The following is a 17,423-nucleotide window of genomic DNA, read 5'->3' as shown; positions in this document are numbered from 1 at the left end:
GTCACTCCTGAGCGCCGGGAGGCCCCTGGCAGCAGCGATGTAGGGGTCGTGTGGTCACAGTGGACGAGGGCCCCATCGCCGAGCTCCACGCCTGCGGCACGAGGGCTGCTGGCAGCCTTGCCGACCGCCACATCTTCCTCTGGGGTGCGCGGAGAGTGGGGAAGTGGATGCCATCCTGACTTGTGAGAACTGCTCTGCCAACTAGGCATAGGGTGAATGAGAAATGGAGGATGAGGTGGCATCTCACTTCGCAGCTGAGTCGTCGGGAGCAGCATCCACGCAGCTCTGATCGTGGACGGACAAGAGAGGCATCTAGACCTCAGACCTGCTGCGGAGGGAGACCGACGCCCAGACGACGGGGGAGGGGCCAGCTCTGCCGGGGCTGCTGCTCACTGCAGTTGTTGGCAGTCACGTCGCCGGCGTTCAGGAACACAAAGATCCTCAATGCGTGGTGATGCCCAGCAAGTCGGGGCTCTGGGGCTGGAACTTGGAGTATGTGGCCACCTGCAGGTTGATGCTCCCCACTTGAACCAGGCCCTCATCCTGCAGCAGCAGATTCTGCATCATCCAGTGAGGGAGGTAGCAATGCCTTCGTCAGCCACAAACTCCAGCCCACCGCAGTGCGTCATGCGGGCCGAGTTCTTGTCGATCAGCTTGAACAGCACGGGGTAGGTGATGTGAAGTCGGCTGAGCTGGTGGAGGGCAGGGGGCCGGCATAATTGCATGGTGGACACCGCGGCCTTGCAGGCGCGCGTCGCCAGGGAACGTTGCGTGGGAGCCACCGCCTCCTCACAGCCGCCGCCCAGTTGGTCTTCAGTTTTGATCCTTGTAGTTAAACACATAAGTAGTATTATATACTCAGAATTTGCTACCTAGATTCACATGAAATAAATGAAGGGGAATAGGTCTGCAGGTGACAGTAATGCTTTCAAGGTGTATTTTATATAGAATTAATTTTTCTTCAGTCCAGGATGACAATATAGAAGACATGTATTTAGCAATGAATTTACTTGAGGTTTTTCATTTTAATATGATCTTTTCTTCTTGTGTTTATTCCAGTTATTTCTAGAAAAAATATAATCTAATCACACATTTGGTTAGCTCAATTTACTACATATTATTCTCTTCTAACAAAGTAATTTGTCATAGATACGTGCAGTTCCTTCCTAGCATATTTAACATATGATTCATTTGGGGAAGAATGAATTCATACATATACTTTCAGGACTGCAAACTAAGAAAACATACTCATATTTTATAACTGGACAGAAACCATGATTATTATGCCCCTCACATTTCTGGGAACTAAAAATATGGGAAGAAAAACTGGAATATACACAGTCACACTAAAATGTGGGTTAGATTCTCTCAGGATCGCACAGTCCTGAATAAGGTAGTGTTACTTGTCTTATAGAACTATATCAATGACAACATTTTTTTCATTTTATTTAAAGAGATTAACTTTATTCCAAGAATCAGCCGGCTACCCTAAAAGGAATATCAATACCTGTTTCTGTCTAGTCTTTTATATGTCTTTCAGGAATTGGAGAAACTTATCATTTGAGGTTTAAATTAATAGTGGTAAAATATCTCAGATATTTCAAAGTCATCAGTGACACAACCTAACCATTCTTTAAAAAAAAAAAAATTACCTGAGTTGGGGAGTTTGAGAAGGCTGAGTAACCAATGTCTTGACAGCTGGAAAAAGGATTGGTGTGTGTGTGTGTGTGTGTGTGTGTTTATCTGTACTTTTTCAGTTTTTTTTTAATTAATAGACTTTATTTTTAGAGCAGTTTTAGGTTCACAGCAAAATTTAATAGGAAGATTGAGAAATTCCCACATATCCCCTACCACGGCACAGGTAACAACCTCCCCCGTTATCAACATACCTCACCAGAATACACTTGTTACAATTGATGAACCTACATTGACACATCTTTATCATCCAAAGTCCATAGGTTACACACATTATAGTTCACTCTGGTGTTATACATTTTATGGGTTTGGACAAATATATGATAACATGTATCCATCATTGTAATATCATGGAGTATTTTCACTACTCTAAAAATTCTGTTTATTCTGTCTTGGCCCAGCACTGGCAACCACTGATCTTTTCACTGGCTCCACAGTTTTGTCTTTTTCAGATTTCAAATATCTGGAGTCAAATATCTGAAAGGGCTGTAGGTAGCCCTTTCAGACTGGCTTATTTTGTTTAGTAATATGTGCTTAAGTTTCCTTCATGTATTTTCATGGATTGATAACTCATTTTTAGCACTGAATACTATTCCATTGTCTGTATATACCATGGTCTATTTATCCATTCACCTTCTAAAAGACATCTTGAATGCTTCCAAGTTTTGGTAGTTATGAATACAGTTGCTATAAGCTTACATGTTCAGGTTTTCATGTGGACATAGATTTCAACACTTGAGTAAATACCAAGGATTGTGATTACTGGGTTGCATAGTAAGAGTATTTTTAATTTTGGACCAAACTGCCAGACTGTCTTCCAAAGTGGTTGTATCATGTCGCATTCCCACCAGCAGTATATGGATTTGTGTTGCTCTGCATCCTCTCCAGCATTTGCTGTTGTCAGTGTTTTGCATTTTGGCAATTCTAATAGGTGTATAGTGATATCCCACAGTGTTAAATCTCAGTTCCCTAAAGACATATGATGTTGAACACCTTTTCATATGATTCCTTGCTATCTACATATCATCTCTAGTTAAGACCTTTTGCCCCTTTAAAAAAATCAGAGTAAATATTTTGTTATTGTTGAGTTATAAGAGTCCTTTGTAAATGTTAGATAGCAGCCCTTCACCAGATAAGCCTTTTTAATATTTTCTCCATCTTGTCTTCTCCTTCACTTGACGTCATCTTTTGCAGACCAGAAGTTTTTAATTGTAATGAAGTCCAGCATATCAATTACTTCTTTCATGGATTGTTCCTTTGGTGTTGTGTTTAAAATGTCATCATGATACCTGTCACCTGGATTTTCTCCTATGTTATCTTCCAGGAGTTTTCTCATTTTGTATTTTGCATTTAGGTTTGTGAATCATTTGAGTTAGTTTTTGTGGATGATGTAAAGTCTGTGTCTAGATTCTTTCTTGGGGGGAGGGGCATGTGGATGTCCAATTATCCCAGCACCATTTGTTGAAAAGACCATCTTTGCTCCACTGTATTGCCTTTGCTCCTTTGTCAAAGGTGAGTTATATTTATGTAGCTCTATTTCTAGGCTCCCTATTCTGTTCCCTAGATCTATTTGTTTATTATTTTGCCAATATCGTCTCTCTTGATCAGTGCAGCTTTTTAGTAAGTTTTGTAGTCAAGTTGTGTCCGTCCTCTGACTTGCTTTTATTCACCTAAAAGCCTCTTCCTGGTTGTTCCAATACCTCTACGACTACTTTATTTTAGCAACTTCATGCGTGTATGTTTTCTCTTTAATTGAGGTATAGTTGATTCACAATGTGTTAGTTTCTGGTATACAGCATACTGATTCAGTTACATACATATATTATATTATATTATATATTATATATATTCTTTTTCATGATAGGTTATTATAAGATATTGACTGTAGTTCCCTCTGCTCTACAGTAGGACCTTGTTGTTTATCTATTTTATATCTAGTAATCTGTCATCCATTTCTATTTTTTCATCACTCCTGCCCTTATGAAGCCTATCCTGACCATCTTATCAGTCACTTCACTTTCTTTGATGTTTGATACTCTTTATTAACATCTACAGTTGATCAGTTTTTCTTTAATTTACATGTGGCAAGCTTCTTCCCTGAACACCTCTCACTCCCATCAGGAAGAAGTGTCATTGAAAGTAAGGGAGTAGAATAGATAAACAAGATTACACTGTATATCACAGGGAAATATACACAAAATGTTATGATAATTCACAGAGAAAAAAATGTGACAATGAGTTTGTATATGTCCATGAATGACTGAAAAATTGTGCTGAACACTGGAATTTGACACAACATTGTAAAATGATTATAAATCAATAAAAAAAAGTTTAAAAAAAATAAACAATACTGTCCAATGACAAAAGAAAGAAAGAAAGTAAGGGAAGTCAAAAAGTCTCCACACTAATTGCCTCAAGTTCGCATATGCTCCGCAGGCTTCTGTTATCACACATTTCCATCCATTTCACAATGCCTCATCTTGTCCCTGCGTGTCCCTAAAGAGAAACTTTTCCTTTCTGCCTGCCCTTGAATTGGCTAATTCCTCCTCTAAAAGACTAAACTCGAACCTGATTTCTCCTTCTGTCTCTGGGCAGACTGAGGTCTTCCTGCACTGTGCTCCCACTTTATTCATTTCTATCATATTTCCTTTGTCATACTGAGCTTAATTGCTGTAATAGATTTGTCAGTTTTCAGAGGAAAATGGCAGTTTCTTTTAATTGTGATAATCATGAACAATGATCCCAGTGGCCAATACATAGCAGTTGCTCAATAATGTCTATAAATTGAATTCCTGATTAAAACTAGAGCTCCTGGAAATTGACTGCATCTGAATGATCTCTGAAAGTCCAGTTGTCCCCCAGGTTCCTTTATGATAAGAAAAAGGTCGAGAAGGGGCCTGAGCTTTCAGTACAAACCTGGAGCTGTGGCATCACCTGTCTTATATCTTCCAAGTAAGCATAAGTAAGATGGGACATTTCTTTGTTTCTTTTTCTCATATGTTTATGTCTTATTAATTCAATTTGAATTGCTGAGCAGCTTGGAGAAAGTAATTTGTAATGAGCCACAGTTTTCCATCTATTTTTGTACTTTTTACTATATTTTAACTAAAAAGATTTTTCTGGCATTGAAATAATTATATAATTATAAAGCAGAAGGCAAAATAAAGCAATATTTATTTTGATCACCTACTATGCCTCAGGCTCTGAACTGGGGATCCTCATTTCATTATCTCACTCAATTCTCATAGTAGCCGTCAGAGAGAGGTATGATTATCACCATTTTAAGATTTAAAACAAACAAACAAAAAAGAAATATCTAAAGCACAACTGTAATACTCTTATTGTGTGTGCTGTCTCCCTTCTTAAAGTCATATATTTTGCAAGTATGAAATTGTTTTAAAAGAGTTTCTCAGTATGGTACTGATAAAAAAACAAACAAACACAGACAAAAGCAACAGAATCAAAAGCCCCATAAATAAACCCACACATACAGGGTCAAGTAATATTTAACAAGGCAGCCAAGAATACTCAATGGGGAAAGAATAGTCTCTTCAATAAATGGTGTTGGAAAAATTGGATATTCACATACAAAAAAATGAAATTGGACCTTTATCTTATGCCATTCACAAAAGTCAACTCAAAATGTATTAAAGACTTAAGTGTAAGATCTAAAATGGTAAAACTCCTAGAAGAAAACATAGGGAAAAAAGTTCCTTGACATTGGTCTTGTCAATGACTTTTTTTTGAATATCATACCAAAAGTACAAGCAACAAAAGTGAAAATCAATACTTGAGACTATATCAAACTAAGAAATTTCTGCACTACAAAAGAAACAATTAAGAAAATGAAAAGGCAACCTGCATAATGGGGAAAATATTTGCAAAGCATACATCTGATAGGGGTGTAATATCCAGGATATGTAAGGAACTCATAAAATGTAGTAACAAAAAATAAAAAATAAAACAGAAAACAATCTGATTGAAAAATGGACAGAGGATCTGAATAGACAGTTTTCAAAAGAAAGCACACAAATGGCCAAGTACATGCAAGAATGATCAACATCATTAATCATCAAGGAAATGGAAATCAAAATCACAACGAGATACCACCTCACACCTATTAGAATGACTATTATCACAAAGACAAGAGATAACTACATGCTGGTGAGTATATGGGGGAAAGGGAACCCTCACACACTGTTGGTGGAAATATAAATTGATACAGCCATTATAGAAAGACTTCACTATGGAGGTTTCTCAAAAAAAAAAAAAAAAAGAAAGAAAGAAAAGAAAAGAAAAAAAGAACTACCACATGATCCAGCAATTTCACCTCTGGGTATTTATTCAAAAGAAATGAAAGCACTATCTCATAGATATTTGAATTCCTATGTTTATTGCAACATTATTCACAATAGCCAAGACATGGAAACAATGTAATTGTCCATAGATGGATGAATGGATAAATAAAATGTGGTATACATATACAATGGAATATTATTCTACCATAAAAAGGGAGATCTTGCCGTGTCTGCAATGTGGATGAAACTTGAGGGCATTACACTAAGTGAAATTGTTCAGAAATACAGGTGCTTACTTATATGTGGCATCTAAAAAAACTGAACTCAGAGAAACAGAGAGTGGAATATTGGTAACAAGGTCTGGGAGTCAGCATAAATGAGAAAATGTTGGTTAAAGAACTTCCTGTTACAAGGTGAATACTTACTTTCTGGGGTTGTAATGTACAACATGGTAACTATGGTTAACAACACTGTATTATATACTTGAAAGTTACTAAAAGAGTGGATTTTAAATGTTACCACCACTATTACCACAACAAAATGATAATTATGTGAAGTGAAGGAGGTGTTAACTAACCTTACTGTGATAAACATTTTCCAATATATATGTTTATCAAATCATAACACTGCACTTAATATAACACTTAAAATTACTCAATGTTGTATGTCAATCATGTCTTAATAAAGTTGGAAAAAATAATTTAGAAGAATTTTGATTTGACCTACCTTGCTCTTATAAACTGAATATTCATGTCTCCCCCAAATTTGTATGTTGAGACCCTAACCCAATGTGAATGTATTAAGAGGCTGTGCCTTTGGGAGGTGGTTGGATTATGAGCATGCAGCCATCATGAATTGGAGTAGTGCTCTTACAAAGGAGACCCTATAAAGGTCTGTACCATGTGAGGACACAGCAAGAAAATATTCATCTAGGAAGGAGAATGAGGGCTCTCACCAGACGTGAACTCTGTTGGCACCTTGATCTTAGGCTTGCCAGCCTCCACAACTGTGAGAAGTAAATGTTTGTTATTAAAGTCATCCCGCCTATGATATTTTTGCTAGAGCAGACCAAATACCCACCACCACCAAAGGTTCTTGGGGTTCATCAGTGGTTCAAACCACGATTTGAAAATCATACTTTGAGAATGTGATTATATGATTGGATTAAAAATACAGCTATGTTCCACTCATAAGAAAAATAAAAGCATGAATGGGTATTAGAATCAGGCTAGGTATGCTTTAAGGCAAAATGCATTACAGAAGATAAGAAAGTAACAATATTATGATAATATTCTTCAGGAACATCTAACAATCCTAAAATTATAATGTACCTAATAGCCCCTAAGTCTATAAAGACAAATTTAACAAATTTATAATCATAGTGGAATACGTTAATCACTATGGTGGAACATGTTAACATGTAGCTCTGTGTAACTGCTGGGTTCTCAGATAAGTGAACAGCAGATTAAACAGGTTAGTTCTCATTGACCTAAGCATGTGCTGGCATTTTTACCAATGCCAGATACTTTGTAAAGTGTGTCAATTTAACCTTCATAATACTGAAGTTTAAAACTGTGGCTCTCACAACCTTATGATCCCACTGAGAGGATTCCTGATAAAGATTGAGTTAATTTGGAGGGAAGTAATCTGCACACCCTAGGATTCTTAATTAACTCTCTTGAGCTATTGGAACAACTTATTGCACTGTTTAGGAAACACTGCTGGGGTGACTGCCATAAAGATGCTCTACTTACTCAAAATAAGTCTAGCTTTCTCCTAATAAGGAGTAATGAAGAAGCTTCTTTATGCCCCAAATCATGGAACTGAAGAAATGACTGCCTCTCAGAGCCAGATTATTAAATCAATTCATACTGGATCAGAAAAGAGATATTCAAGAAGTTACTTTAAATGAATTGGATAATTATTTATTGGGCTTTGTTTTAAATGTTTTACTCACATACTCTCCAGTTAATCTTACCCATAACCTTTTTGAAAACTGTAACACATTGAAGAAAAGGCTATCATAGAAAAGAATATTATGTTCCTTTTAGGAAAGTAAAGTTCATGAGTAAATTTTCTCAGCATGTCCCTCACACTAGGCAGGAAAAGCTTGTCTTGGCTAACAGGTATGATGTGGCCCTTGCTACATACTTAGTAGGATAGCTTGGCAACTCTGGCCATCCAAAGGATACAATTAACTTACTTTGCTCTGATTCCTTGCTTTTTCAAGTGATGTTCTGCATATGATTTTGCCTATAGGTGCATATAGGTTTTTTTTTGTTTGTTTGTTTTGGTTTTTTTTTTAGTATCGGTATGAGCTCTTCTGTGTATGTTTGATAGAATTCCCCTATATTTGCCTATAGGTGAATTCTCCTATAATTTACTAATCAGAGAACACAGTCATAATTGTTTTCTGTAAGATAAGGGTAGCATCCTTTTAAAAAAAAAATCATTATAGCAATAAAGGTCTTCCCCAAAAGAGAAGAATGATCTCAAATAAACAACCTAACCTACCACCTAAAAGAATTAGAAAAACAAGAACAAACAAAACCCAAAGCCAGCAGGAGGAAAGAAAAAATAAAAATAGAGATTAAAAAAATAGAAAAATAAATCAAACCAATAATTGGTTTTTGGAAAGAGTAAACAAAATTGACAAGCCCCTGGCCAGGCTCACCAAGAAGAAAAGGGAGCACACATATAAACAAAATAAGAAATGAAAATGGAGATATTACAACCAACACCACAGAAATACAAAAAATCATAAGAGAACACTATGAACAACTATATGGCAATAAATCGGAAAACTTAGAAGAAATGGACAAATTTCTAGAAACATACAGTCCACCAAAACTGAATAAAGAAGAAACAGATCACTAGAACAGACCAATCACTAGAAGTGAAACAGAATCAGCCATAAAAGAACCTCCCTGCAAACGAAAGTCCAGGACCAGATGGCTTCACTGGGGAATTCTATCAAACATACGAAGAAGAGCTCATACCGATCCTTCTCAAAATTTTCCAAAAAATTGAAGAGGACTCAATACTCCCAGACTCATTCTACGAAGCCACCATCACCCTGATACTAAAGCCAGACAGAGACTCTAACAAAAAAGAAAATTACAGGCCAATATCACTGATGAACATAAATTAAAAAATCCTCAACAAAATATTAGTAAACAGAATCCAACAGAACACAAAAAAGATCATACACCATGATCAAGTTGTATTAATCCCAGGGACAAACGGATGGTTCAACATACACAAACCAATCAACATGATACACTACATCAACAAGAGAAAGAACAAAAACCACACGATCATCTCAATAGATGAAGAAAAAACATCTGATGAAATTCAACACTGATTTATGATAAAAATTCTTACCAAAGTGGGTATGGGGGAACATATCTTAACATGCTAAAAGCTATTTATGTCAAACCTACAGCCAGCATAATACTCAACAGTGAAAAGTTGAAAGCCTTTCCACTAAAATCGGGAAGAAGACAAGGATGCCCACTCTCACCACTTCTATTCAATATAGTATTGGAAGTTCTAGCCACAGCAAAAAAACAAGAAAAAGAAATAAAAGGGATCCAAATTGAGAGAGAAGAGGTAAAACTGTCATTATATGTGGATGACACAATACAATATATAGGAAATCCTAAAGGCTCCACACAAAAACTACTATAGCTAATAAAAGAATTCAGCAAGGTAGCAGGATACAAGACTAACATGCAGAAATCAGTGGCATTTCTTTACACTAACAATGAAATATCAGAAAAAGAGAGTAAATAAACAATATTTTTAAAATTGCATACAAAACAATAAAATAGGAATAAATCTGACTAAGGAAGTGAAAGCCATATATGGAGAACTACAAAACATTGATTAAGGAATTAAAGAGGACTTAGAGAAATGGAAAGATATCCCATGTTCTTGCATTGGAAGAATTAATATTGTTAAAATGGCCATACTGACCATTAAGTCTACAGATTTAATGCGATCCCTATCAAATTACCCAGGACATTTTTCACAGAATTAGAACAAATAATCCTAAAATTTATATGGAATCACAAAAGACCCAGAATTACTAAAGCAATACTAAAGAAAAAGAATGCAGCAGGAGGAATAACTCTCCCAGACTTCTGACAATACTACAGACCTATGGTAATCAAAACAGCATGATATTGGTACAAAAACAGACATATGGATCAATGGGACAGAATAGAGATCCCAGAAGTAAACCCACAAACTTTTGGTCAATTATTCTTTGACAAAAGAAGTAAGGATATACAATAGAGTAAAGAAAGTCTCCTTAGCAAATAGTGTTGGGAAAACTGGATGGCTGCATGTAAGTCAATGAAGGTAGAATACTCCCTCACACCATAGACAAAAATAAACTCAAAATGGCTTAAAGGCTTAAACATAAGACAAGACACTAAACTGCTTAGAAGAAAACATAGGCAAAATATTATCCAACATACATCTCAGCAATGTTCTTCTAGGACAGTCTACCCAAGCAATAGAAATAAAATAAAAAATAAACCAATGAGAAGGAGGGTATAGCTCAGTGGTAGAGTGCCTAGCATGCACAAGGTCCTGGGTTCAATCCCCAGTACCTCCATTGATACATAAACAAACAAACCCAATTACCCTCTCCTCCAAGAAAAACAAAACATAACAATAGAACAAAAATAAATAAATAAGTAAGACCTAATTAAATCTAAAAGCTGTTGCACAGCAAAGGAAACCATAAACAAAAGAAAAAGAAAACCAATGGAATAGAAGAAAATATTTGCAAAAAATTAGACTGACAAGGGCTTAATCTCCACAATATGTAAACAGCTCATACAACTTACTGACAACAATAATAACCAAAAAACCCAATCCAAAAATGGGCAGAAAACCTAAACAAGCAATTCTCCAATGAAGACATACAAATGCCAAAAAGGCACATGACAAAATACTCACTATCACTAATTATCAGAGAAATGCAAATCAAAGCTGCAATGAGGTATCAGCTCAAACAAGTCAGAATGTCCATCATTAAAAAGTCCACAAATGAAATGCTGGAGAGGGTGTGGAGAAAAGGGAAATTTTCTACACTGTTGGTGGGAATGTAGTTTGGTGCAGCCATTATGGAAAACAGTTTCTAAAAACTAAAAATAGACTTAACATATGATCCAGCAATCCCACTCCTGGGCATATATATAGAGGTTGGAACCTTAACTCAAAAAGACACATGCACACCAATGTTCATAGCAGCACTATTTACAATAGCCAAGGCATGGAAACCACCTAAATGTCCATCGACAGATGACTGGATAAAGAAGATGTGGTATATTTATACAATGGAATACTACTCAGCCATAAAAAAGAATAAAATAATGCCATTTGCAGCAACATGGATGTCCCTGGAGAATGTCATTCTAAATGAAGTAAGCCAGAAAGAGAAGGAAAAATACCTATGATATTACTTATATTTGGAATCTTAAAAAAAAGACAATCTTATTTACAAAAACAGAAACTGACTCACAGACATAGAAAACAAACTTATGGTTACCAGGGGAGGAAGGGAGTGGGAAGGGATAAATTGGGAGTTTGAGATTTGCAGATATTATCTAAATATATAAAATAGATGAACAACAGATTTATACTGTATAGCACAGGGAACCATATTCAATATCTTGTAATAATTTATGGTGAAAAAATATGAAAATGAATATATATATGTTCTTATATGACTGAAGTATTATACTAAACACCAGAAATTGACACAATATTGTAAACTGACTGTACTTCAATAAAAATATATTTTAAAAAATCAGTTGCTTCTGTGTTTGGTTACTGTAAGTTATCTCCCCAAAGTCTGATTTCCCCTGGATGTACCAGAAATTAAAATCTCAGACATCCAAAACTGAACTGGAATTAGATGACAGTCCTAGGGTCGTCCTGACTGCATGGCTTGTTGGGAAGCCAACAGATCTCTTCCAAGAGGTAACTGACCTCACAGCCATATGTTCCATTCTCACTGCAAAGCTCACTGCCCCAAGTATGGGCATGCTCGGACTTATCCTGTGCTTGATTATTAGAGGGGCATAAATCAGTACCTTTCCGCCTAATTTTTCATAGATTTAACAGTAAATACATTGGACCCCTAGTACACTGTTAGGATGGCAGAGTATTAAGGTGAAATAAGAATTTCCAGAGTTTCAAACAATTTATAGTGTAGAGGTAATTGAACAAGTGAGCAATAGTACAAGACAATACTATTGTATGTGGAACAACCTTGAAGAACAGTGGCAATTTTTTCAAAATCCGATTCTGTTTAAAAATTTTTCTCCCCCCAGCACATATTATGCCCCTTTCATGGCTTCCTACTGTTTAGAAACAAAGGTGAAAATATTCAGCATGTCTGTTACTCCAGCTTCATCTTGTCCTGTGCTCTCTGCTAAGCAGTACCTTGGCCTTATTTTGTCTCCTATATAATGCCATGCTCCCTCCTGCTGTAAGGACTTTGGACATGCCTCTCCCTCTGCCTGAAACCCATCCACCCACCACCTCATCTGTATTGCCCAGTCTGCTCTTACAAAACCTCTTGATTTCAGTTAAAATTTATCTCATCAGACAAAATCTGCTGGTTACCTTGCAAATGAGATCCACTTAATAAGTGCTCTCATGTATCATTTCACTCTTATTCCCAATGCATATGTTGTGCTGTTTCACAGTTCTACTTGCACACATTCATACGTGATTATTTGATTGCAGTCTGAGCCCAAATACTCCAGACTGTAAACTCAAAGAAGGGTGACATCTTTTTTTTCCTTAGCATTGGATGCCTACCACCCTGCACACAGCCACCTACCACCTGACACATGAAAGCTGTGCAGTAAATATTTGTTGAATGAATGAGAAACTGTTTCAGATTGTGGGCAAAGTACAACCCAAAATATAGAGGTGAGAACAGCTGTCCAAGCCCAAGGACATGGAAAATTCTGCTTTAATGCCGAGAGTTAGTACTGAGCTGCAGGATATGTGCGGAGGACTTAATGCCTCAGGAAAGGACTAAACTTCACTAAAAATACCCCTTGCTACTGAGCAGACTCTTGACAAGAGTGGTCTGTTGTTTATCAAATTGTAGAAAACTGTGACAAAAGTCTAATCCCTTAGAGAAACAATCAGTAATGTTTCAAAAATATGCGTTAAGTGATTGTATAAAATATGGTCAAATCAGGTACCAGTGCAAACCAAAAGCCTTGACAGAAGTAAACAAAGCAACTTCCCTGAGCATGCAATGACATTGTTTTCAGGAAGAACTGTGGTCTTAGAACAAGCCACATGTAGATAAAATTTCCTTTTTTAAAAAATTGTACTAATATGCAATTTATATACAGTGAGATGCACATATCTTAAGTATATAACACGAAGTCTTTTGACAAGTTCACATACATCTAAGCCACATTGTTTTCAAGATAATAGAATTTTCCCCTTCATCCCAGAAAGTTCCTTCTTGTCCTTCTCCAGTTGTCTCCCGTTCCCACAGGAAAATACTGTTCTGAAATTCAAACCCATAAAATAGTTTTGTCTGTCTGACTCTTTATATGAATGAAATTTTATACAGCAAGCATGATTTTGTGTCTGGGTTCTTTTGCTCAGCTTAATTTGGAGATCCCCCCATGTGGTTGCATACAGCAGTTGTGCATTCCTTCCTGTCACTGAGCAGTAAGTACTCCATTGTCTGAATACACAGTTTGTTTACTCATTTGCTTTTTGACATACATTTGGATTGTTTCCATTGGGGCTCATGAATAAATAATATGAATTATAAATATTAACTTCATATCAACTTATGAGTAAGTTTGCTGTGAACATTCTCATACAAATATTTGTGGACACATGTTAATCTCAGGTGTATACCTAGGGAATTGATGGTACATAGGTAGGAATTTTATTAACTTTATAAGAACCTCACAGCTGTTTTCCAAAGTTGCAACATTTTACCCTCCCACTAGCAGCCTGTGAGCGTTCTGGGTGTTCTCGCCATCACTTGGTATTGTCATTGTTTTCAGTTTCAGTCATCTTAGTGTGCGTGTAGTAATAGCCATTTTGGTTTTAATTTTAATTTCCCTGATGATGTTATATGCACTTTTCAAGTCTTATTGGTGATTTGTATCTTTTCCTTTTGCCAATTTTTTCAAATTAGGTTGTTTCATTAAAAGAGGTCTGTAGGGCTTCTTTATATATTTTGGAAACAAGTTCTATATTTTGCAAAGATTTTCTCCTGGTCTGTCACTCGCTTATTAATGCAGCTGCAGACCAAGATAATGGCCGACTTATGTCCTGGAGAACCATCTTCCCCAAGTCAGAGTTCAGGCTCCTTTTCTACTAAAAAGGGGAAGGGGTGTGGTTGGTTTTTGCAAACTTCTTGGTGTAGGATTTCTTTGTTCTTGGAATCCTTTGCAGCCGTCCATGTGGGTCAGGTCATGATGCCCCTGTGAAAACCTCCAACAAAACAAATGTTATTTTCTATTCTGCAACTTGTTATCTTTATATGAGTGCAAAAGTGTTAATATCATTAAAGGTCAGAGCCCCAAGAATAGGCTCTCCTGTCTATTTCAAGCTAAAGGCAACATTGTTTTACAAAAAGTGCAGAGCAAGCAAGACTAAGCCAAGAAAACAGGGCACACTGTTAAAGCAAATAAACAGGTCTAATGGAGTCAGATTTGTCCTTTTCTACTACAGGGCCTTTTGGTGAGAGGAAGAAGGATGTGTCTGGATGGGTCCTCCTCTGCCCCAGGCTGGGGTTCCCACAGGAGCCCTGCCAGGTTCCCCCTAACTGTGGACCTGATCTCCCACAGAGAAAGTAATAATTATCAGTGACTAAAATTACTTGTCAAAGTGCCTTCAATTGCCTGTAAACTATATATGGGTAGGGGGAGAGGCGGGCAGGGGATGTATCAGTGGCCAGTCAACAGTCTCCCTGGATGCAAGGGGCCACTGTGGTGGCGGGTTGCTAGGTGGCCAGGCCAGCACAGCTGCCTGCTTGGCTCTCCAGCCGTGGGCTTCTAACATGGACACTTAACTCTCTCGTTCCTCTTCCCTCTGCCCCAGGGTGAATGAACACGGCCCCTGCACCCACCTGGGCTGAGCCCAGGCCATGCACACAGCCCACCGCCTGCTGTCTATCTCCCCAGCAAGGCCTCCCGCACCGCCGCAGATCCGCGTGCCCAGTGCCTCTGCCCTAGGGCTCCAGATCACAATCCGGACCATCAACCAACAAGCCCACAGGCCAGTGGCGAGCAGCCCAGGTCCACCCTGACCTGCCGGCTCAGACGAGTCACAGGGCACCGGGGTCAGGGCGCCCGGGTGGGAATTGAAACCGACTCCAGCCCAGCCTGCGGAGCCCTGTAGCCTCAGACACTAGATGTGCAGCCACACACTAGGCCCGCTCCCCCGCTGGCTGGCGGCAGTCGCTATGGTGACCCTAACCCGGGCATCCCAGCCCCATCCACGGGGTGAGGGGGTCAGCTTGGAGTAGAGATGCACTTGGATTGAGGGGGGAATCCCACGGTGGGGGGGATAGGCTGAGGGTTAAGGGGCCAGTCCGAGTGGCATTGACTTAGCTAAGAGGTGAAGGGGACCATCTTTGGATGTTGGGGGTCCTGCAGTGAGGCATGAAGGATGAGCTTCGGGTGTGGGGGGGCCATAGCATAGTCCCTAGGGAGGTGGGGTGTGGGGGCCATAGGTTAGTACATAGCGAGGTGGAGTGTGGGGGCGGGTACCTCAATGTGAGGAGGAGCCCCATCTTGGGGATCACACTGGAGACAGGGCATGGCCGGGGGGTGCAGTAAAGGTGAGGGGGAGGAGGAGTAGGGGTGGGGGGTGTGGCCAGGCCCAGGGCGGTGGTTGTTCTGGTTGAGTGCAGTAATCTGATTGGCAGCGGGGCGGGGGCATTGGGTACCGAGACACAGCGTGAGGGGCAGGGAGGTGGGCCGGCCTCACCGCCCCACTGCCGAACCGCCCCCACCACCCCACCGCCTAACCGCCCCCACCGCCCCACCGCGGGGCCCGGCTCGGAAACGCTCGACCCCACTCGCCCACCCGAACAGCAGGAGCCCCAGCCCCAGGGTCCGCGCATCCGGCGAGGGGAGGAGGGGCGCGCACGCGCAGAAGCGGGAGACCACTAACAGCTTGTGAAAGCCAGGCAAAGCAGAGCGTTCCTGGACCAGCTCCCGAGGAGGAAGGCGGACCGCGGACTGGGCCAACGCTTACCGTCGCCTCAGCTGCCACCGCCAGGCGGCTAAGGGGGCGCTGGTGGGGGTGGACAGGTCAAGGAGCCGGCGGGTGAGGCCCGGGCCGGGCGGTGAGTTAGGACCCTGAGATGGGTGCCGGCTGCCCTAGTGGTTCGTGGTGCCACCCCCCCCACGTTAGTAGTCCGTGAACACCGTTTCTTCGCTGACTCTGGTACCCATTTGGGGAAGCGGATGCAGCACCGGGATGTGGGAGGGTGCCGGAGGGCCCGGGAGCACTTTCTACCGGCCCTCATATCATGGCCTGCCCCGGAGGCGGTTGTGGTGCTGTCGCGTGGCCATGTATGTGATATCACACAGTATTTGTCTTTCTGACTTATTTCACTTAGCATAATGCTCTCATGGTCAACCGATGTTGCACAAAAGGCAATATTTCATTCTTTTGCATGGCCTAGTAATATTCCATTGTGTGTGTATTTGCATATCCTTGATATCTCTGTGTGTGTATCAATCACATCTTTTTTAACCATCAGTTGATGGACAGTAAGATTGTTTCCTTATCTTTGCTATTGTGAATAATGCTTCAGTGAATATGAGAATGCAGATATTTCTTTAAGATAGTGATTTCATTTCATTTCTTTTTGTGATATACCCAGCAGTAGGACAAGTGGATCATATGGTAGTTCTCTTTTTAAATATTTTTTAAATTGAAGTACCATCAGTTACAGTGTGTCAATTTCTGATGTACAGCTCATCCCAGTCATGCATATGCCTACATGCATTAGACTTTTTAAACTTTCTGAGCTTACTGTTTTCCATAATGACTGTATCAATTCACATCACCACCAACAGTTTATAAGTGTTCCTTTTTCTCTGCTTTTATTATCTTTTGTCTTTTTGATGATAACCATTCCAAAAGATGTGAAGTGATGGCTTTCTTGTGGTTTTGATTTGTGTTTCACTAATGGTTATTGATATTGAACCTTTTTTCATATACCTGTTCGCCATTTATATGTGTTCTTTGGAAAACTTAATTTAGGCCCTATGTCCGTTGTAAAATTGAATTGTTTGTGCTTTTTCCTATTGTATGATGCTGGATGAACTTCTTACGTATTTTGGATATTAACCCCTTATTAGATATTTTATTTACAAATATGACTCATTTCATAGGTTGCCTTTT

General features: G+C 39.3%; 1 pseudogene; it reads left to right on the top strand.

Annotated features, from left to right (window-relative positions):
• Window positions 1-17,423, top strand: part of LOC123618768 (inner nuclear membrane protein Man1-like) — a 64,553-nt pseudogene that overhangs the window by 29,231 nt on the left and 17,899 nt on the right.

The sequence above is a fragment of the Camelus bactrianus genome, chromosome 21, assembly GCF_048773025.1.
Source record: "Camelus bactrianus isolate YW-2024 breed Bactrian camel chromosome 21, ASM4877302v1, whole genome shotgun sequence".
Classification (NCBI taxonomy): Eukaryota; Metazoa; Chordata; class Mammalia; order Artiodactyla; family Camelidae; genus Camelus; species Camelus bactrianus.
The sequence above is the reverse complement of the archived record's forward strand: the minus strand, read 5'-3'. Positions and strand labels throughout refer to the sequence as shown.